This window comes from Psammomys obesus, unplaced genomic scaffold (assembly GCF_907164565.1).
Source record: "Psammomys obesus unplaced genomic scaffold, mPsaObe1.curated_primary_1811, whole genome shotgun sequence".
Lineage (NCBI taxonomy): Eukaryota > Metazoa > Chordata > Mammalia > Rodentia > Muridae > Psammomys > Psammomys obesus.
Genome location: NW_026585687.1, coordinates 5,090,514 through 5,097,035, shown reverse-complemented (window position 1 = coordinate 5,097,035; position 6,522 = coordinate 5,090,514). Strand labels below are relative to the sequence as shown.

The 6,522-nt window shown below is 41.5% G+C and overlaps 1 pseudogene; it reads left to right on the top strand.

The window, feature by feature from the left end:
• Positions 1-665: 665 nt before the first annotated feature.
• On the top strand, positions 666-5,349 carry LOC129665511 (uncharacterized; annotated as a pseudogene).
• The last annotated feature ends 1,173 nt before the right edge of the window (positions 5,350-6,522 follow it).

Sequence of the window (6,522 nt, the reverse complement as noted above, 5' to 3'; positions counted from 1 at the left end):
AGTAAAAGCAGCTAGCAAGGGGAGGAACACAGTGTTTTTTTGTTTGTTTGTTTGTTTGTTTGTTTGTTTTTTATAACCAAGATGGGTGCCAATCATGTGATTGCCCTTGATTGCCCTAAATTAAGTCAGTGGTGAAACCATGTGCTTGCCCTTAGTGGAGATGGCAGTGAAGCTGTGCTCCACCCTCCTTATCCCCAAATCAACATGGTGGCTAGCCATGAGTACTGTGCAGCCGAAGTGGTATGGCAGAATCACAACCGAGGTTGCAGGATCCAGGGCCTTTGCTGACTGCATGGCAGTCCCTGCAGGTCGCAGTTTCAAACTGTCTGTGGGTGGTACAGCTGAGCAGGTGTCCACTCAATTCACAAACCCTGCTCCACACATAAGCAAACAATCATAGCAGGAAATAAAAAACCCTAATTCTTTGGGCCTGAGGCTGCGACAATATTTGAATCCATTTGGGGGCAGTTTTAAAACCCTCCATGCTGTGCAGGCAGGCTTTGAGGCCTGGCTTACCTAATAGTGAAGTCCAATGATAGAAATCTTGAAAGACAGGAGCAGATGAGGGTGTCAAGAAAAAGTTCTGTTGTGGGACACACACACCTCTGAGCAGCCACAAAAAGCAGGAGAGAAGTGTGTAGGTGGGAGCAGCAGGTTAATCAATCATGGAAAAAGGACAAGATGAGCGTGTGAGAGAAAGATTTGTTGTGGTCAGGCAGCCATGTGAAGAAGGGTTCTAGCATGTCTAAACATTGCTAGCAGAGCTTCTCTCCCCCCGGGTTTCAGCACCAAATCTTAGTATTTATTTAAAAATGCCATGCATACAACTAATCTTAAATCCAAAGAGGTTTATTGAATGGAGATGGAGAGAGACAGATAGACAGACAGACAGACATGGAGGTGGGAGAGGGCACGCTGTCAGAGAGAGGGAAGAGAAAGCAAGATAAGGGAAGACCAAAGGAGCAAAACAGAAAGGGAATGGCTGACAGGTGACTATGTGCCTGGCCCAGATGCTGTCATAAGATCCAAGTACTGGCATAGGACTTTGTCAGGACCCTAAAGTTCCCTAAGGGAAGGCCAGTTGAATTGCCTACACAACATAACAAAGGGAGGAGAGTCCCAGGGAAGAGAGGGATTAGGGTAGAGGAAGGATGGCAGAGGGAGGACTATGGAGAGAAGAGTGTGATATCATAATCAGGGTGGGAAGAGCTAGGAAGGCATGGACAGTAGAAGGTGAGGGGCCAGTCATTCCAAGGTGGAGAGAGCATAAGGAAGAGAGCTAAAGGAGGAAGAAATGGGTAGGAGGGGAAAAGAATCCACAGGGCATAGAGAAGAAAGAGCAAGACTGTGGGAGGGGAGAGCAGAGGTAATATAGCAGAGGAAGTTGAAGGAAAGAGAGGAGGAGGAAGAGAAAGGAGAATGGAGGACTAAGAGAACAAAGAGGGTACATGGTGGACATTAAAGGGAGGAAGGGAAAAAAGTTTGAGGAAGAAGTGATTATAGAAAAGAGGTCAGGGGAGGTTGGAATGGAGAGAGAATTGTGTGTAGGCAGATGGTGATCAAAAGGAGGATGGAGACAAAAGAACAGAGAAGCAAGGTTAGGGTTGAGTGAGTACAGGAGAACTGAGAAGAAGGAAGAGGACTTTTTAAAGGGAGCAAATTGTGTTGAGGGGGAGGATAGAACCTGAAGGGAGGAAGAGATCAAAGGAGGTAGAGAGTAGTATGTAGGGCAGAAGGAAGAAAGAGCAGAGAGGAATAGGGGAAGTGCAGAGAGACCAGGGTGGATGGAAATAGAGGAGGGAGTAGAAAGGAGGGCTAAGGGCACAACTGGAAATTCAGAGGGAAGACTAAAGGGAGAATGTTGGAAGGAAAAGTTTTGAAGAACAGGTGATTAGAGAAAGCATGTCAGAGTTGGTCAGGGAGTAGGAAATTGTGTAAGAGTTGAATATCAAAGGGAGAAAAGGAGAAAAAGTTGTGGAGGACAGTGGGAAGTGCAGAGAGCAGAGGTAGGAGAGTCCTAGGGAAGCAAGGGATGAGGGTAGAGGGAAAATGGCAGAGGGAGGAGTATGGAGAGCAGGGTGGAGAGGGCAGAGGGAAGAGAGCTAAGAAAGAAGAAACTATGGGTAGGAGGAGAAAGAGCAGTGATTGGAGTACTAGGTGGAAAAGAGAGATTAGAAGGTGAAAAAATTCAGAACAAAGGGTACAGAAAAAGAAGTGAGTGAGGAGAGGAGAGTTAGAATTGCAGTGAGGTTTGAAGATGTAGGGCAGAAGGAAGAGGAGCCACTGGGTGTGAAAATAAAGGAAAGAGAGCAGAGAGGAGTGTGAAGGTTTAAGAACAAAAGGGGGCACGTGGAGTACAGCCGAAGGAGGAGAATAGGTGAGGGAAGAGAAGATGGAGTTCAGAGTCCCGGAGCAGAGTGTGATGTCATAATCACACTCTGTCTTCCAGAGGGAAGAGAGCAGAGGAAGAAACCAGAGTTTGGAAAGGAGGGCAGTAGAGGGATAGAACGAAGGTGAGTATGTTGGAGAACAGAGAGGGCAAACGTCATAAAGAAGCTAAGGGAAGAGGAATGCAAAGGGAGAAAGCATAGAAAATGGATGTGAAAAGCAAATTTAGGAAGGGCAAAGGAGGTTCAAGGGTGTGAAAGGGAAAGCAAAGAAAGGAGGGGACAATAAAGAGTTCTAAGGGAACAGGAGTGGAAAGGAGATCAGGAGGCTGAAACAGGGAAAAAAATTGTGAGGAGAGATGTCCATCAATAGGAGGAGGATGAGATCAAAGTGCATAGGGAAGAAAGAACAGGAATAAAAGAAGTGAGAGAGCACTGGGAGGGCAGAGAATCCTTGTAGGGAGTGAATTACTTTGAGGGAGAGGACAAAGAGTCTGGAGGGAAGGGAAAAGACATTTTTTTTTTTTAAAGAGAGGAGGGCTGATTGCAGGGGAGGGATGGTAGGTGTCAAAAAGATGGGGTGAGGAGAATAAAGGGAGTTAGGGACAGAGGACTGGTGGTAGAGGTCCGACAAAGACAAGAGGAGGAAGGAAAAGGTGGGGGAAGTCGTCAGAGGGAGCAGGAAATCAGAGAAATGGTAAGGGAGGAGGGTAGAAGATAGACAGCTTGAAGAGGGAATATTGAGAATGAGAACGAGAGGATGGTAAGTGAGAGGAGGCTAGATGCCAAAGGGAGGAGGGGTGATGGGGCATGACAATGATGTAATAATACATTGTTTGCCTCATTGCCTGTTCAAAGAATCTGATGTAACAGTTTGATTTTTCTGTAACTGCTAACAACCTGAAAGCCGAGGAGCTGGTTGGTATCCTCACATCTCCAAAGCTTTGTGATTATCAGATGCTGGCAAAGTTAAATTGCATTTAACAGCCTGGATGTAATGGACTGATAACAATGGTCGATGTTTAAAGCTGGGATATAGCGGTGGCTTGCTACACTTTATTTCTTTATTAACACAAATTTAATATGTCTCTCTTAATGAAGAAAAATTTGAACAATATCTAAATCAGTAAAGGACAATTACTGAAATTAAAATGATTTCATCTATGTAATTCTGAGATCCTTAAACAATATAGTGAAATGAGTTAATGATCTCAAAATTTATCGAGATTAACACCAAAGACATATTTGGAAAACAACATAGATTCATAGCATCTCCTTTAAACTTATGATTTTACAAGAAAATTAGCTGATTCAGTTAATTACTCACAAAAATTCTAAATGAAGTTTTATCTATGCAAGTTTGGAAATCAAGAAAGACTTTTTCTCATGTAACTATTGAAACACAGAAAGTATACTCCTATATATCATTACCTATTAAAGTCTTTGAAAGAAACAATGATAATATACCAATACCACTTCTTACAGTGCTTGGTTATTATCAAAATGATACAGAAAATTCAAGTCCTTCCAACAGTTCATTCCATTCATGTTTATATTTTTCCAAACTTTTAAAAGAAAATATATGTCTGAATAAAGAACAAGTGAGAAACACAGAATAAGGATCTCGATGATGCTAGTGAACCAAAATTTATGGTACAGTGTCAACTTGTGAAAAAAAAACGTATGTCTGTGGATCACATTCCAGCATCTTGTAGTGAGTTCTTTCATTTATATTTAGATCATTCTGATGGTGTCTCTTCATTCTATGTTTTCCCACTGACAAAAAGCAAAGCTTCAAGGACAATCTTCAGTAAACATCTTTTCCTGGTGGGCAAGAACATCTTCACTGCAGCATCGGGCACATGAGCAATTCATGTCCTCCTGTCCTTTATGGAACTGGTAAGGTGGATGTGGTGCCTAGCCAATCAACACCTCTGGTTCATTATGAAACAGCTGTATTTGTCAATCCTCTAGCGCCAGAAGAACTACCATTACCATACAATTGACTCATCCAACTTACCAGTTCCAAAACACCATCTGCTCATAGAAGCTCAATATGTTCACCAGGAACATTATCCCTTGTTTCAGAAACAACTGCTACAATAACATTAACATCTCCTTGCTTAAAGACCAATCCTAACATAGATATAACAATGCGACCTAAAGTTGAGTTCACTTTAACATCAGAATCATTTCAGTGTTATGAACCACATCCACATGATCTAAATTCACAGAACCGAGATCTGATACTCCTTACACTTTTATATTCTTTAGTAATTCCACTTAGTAATCAGTCATGGGATTCAGTTGTAGATCTTATTGATTCTGCTTTAGTAATACAATCACAACATTTGAGTTGTCATCCCATAAAATGATCTTTTCCAAAGTCACCAAAATCTGCAGAATCATCACCAATATCTCCATCAAGATCAAGATCTGCAGATGGATCACTACTACAAAATCTAGTTGCAAATTCATCAGGGTCTTCGAGTGCCCAATTACTAAGATCTTCCAGGATAACACATTGTTTTCTTTCAGTATATGCCTCATCAAACCCAAAATCACAAGTATCAAAACGTTCCTGAGCCACTTAAGCAAACTTACTGAAGCAGAGTGGAGATCACCCGTGACAAATACCAAAAGACATTTGCATCCACCACAAGCAAAACTATCAAATGTAACCTCAACAAAAGTTAACCCTCTATAGTCTTCATTATTTTCTATAAAATCAACATCTACTTCAGGCCGTAGAGTGCTAGCAATAAGTCAATACACAACATTGCCAACATATATCAGTATAATGTCATATCCAACATTCTTACTAATAATGACCAAAACAAGGAAGGCATTGATGGAAGCAATAAGGAAAGGAGTTAGACTTCTCAAAACCCAAGAAATTATACCAAGAGCTGAAAATGAGATTCCTGAAAATAAAGTAGAATTTGATCCTGATCCATCATAAAGCAATGGTGTATAATTCAGGAAAATCATATAGTGAGACTGAAAGGGTTGAATAAACCCATGAAAATTAAAAACTATTTGTTGTTCTATTATATCTTAAGTAAGTTATTTTTTATTAATTTAGTTATTTTACATCACAACACTATTTTCCCTCAAACACTAACCCACCCCAATCAAGTTGCATCAGGATTGAGCACTGCCTCTTTCCACGTAGCCTGGCAAGGCAGTCCCACCCCAGGAAAGCGATAGAAAAGCTCACAACAGTGTCCATGTCACAGACAGTCCCCTCTACCTTTATTAGAAAACCCACAAGCTACCTATCCAGTACATGTGTGTAGGTCCAGTTCATGCATTGTCCTTACACATGGTCCTTCAGTCTCCACAAACCCAGGTTATTTGGCTCTTTTGGTCTACAACAGGGTAGGCTCCTGGGAGGATATGGGGTGTCTCTAGCTGAGATCTCTAGTAGCAAGGGTCATAGAAAGTGAAGAAGCCACCTTCTAACTAGACAGGACTCCTAGTGGAGGGAGGGGAACACCAAACCACCCATAGAAACTTAGACCCAAAACAGAACAGAAATGGAAGGAATATATGATGTCTGGCCCAACCTGAGATATATGATGTCTGGACCACCCAATGAGAGAGAGCCAACCCCTGACACTATTAACATTTTGCTATGTTTGTAGCCAGGAGCTTTGCGTGGACGAACTCTGAGAGTCTCTACCTACAAACCAGTGGTAACAGATGCTGAGACCTCACAGCCAAACATTGGTCAGAGTGCAGGGAGCCTTGTGGAAGAGTGGGTGGAATGATAGAAGGAGACAAAGAGGACAGGATTTAAGTCATTTCTATGGTTCTAGTTTTTCCCCTAGAATTACCTACTCCATAAGTATATACAAACAAAGACACACACACACACACACACACACACACACCACAGCAGATTCCTTGATCAGGTGAGCCATTTTGTCAGAACAAAATGTTATAAAATATCCAGCATTTAGAAAGAAATATAAAACATATACATGGTGTCCTTTTAAAAGAAAACAAGGTCAAAAATAACAAAGTATTAACATATGAAGATACACTAAACTTATAGCATTGAAAAAATATGTGTTAGTCCAGAACACATTAATGAATCATACAAAAGTTTTGATGAGCTGATATACTTAGT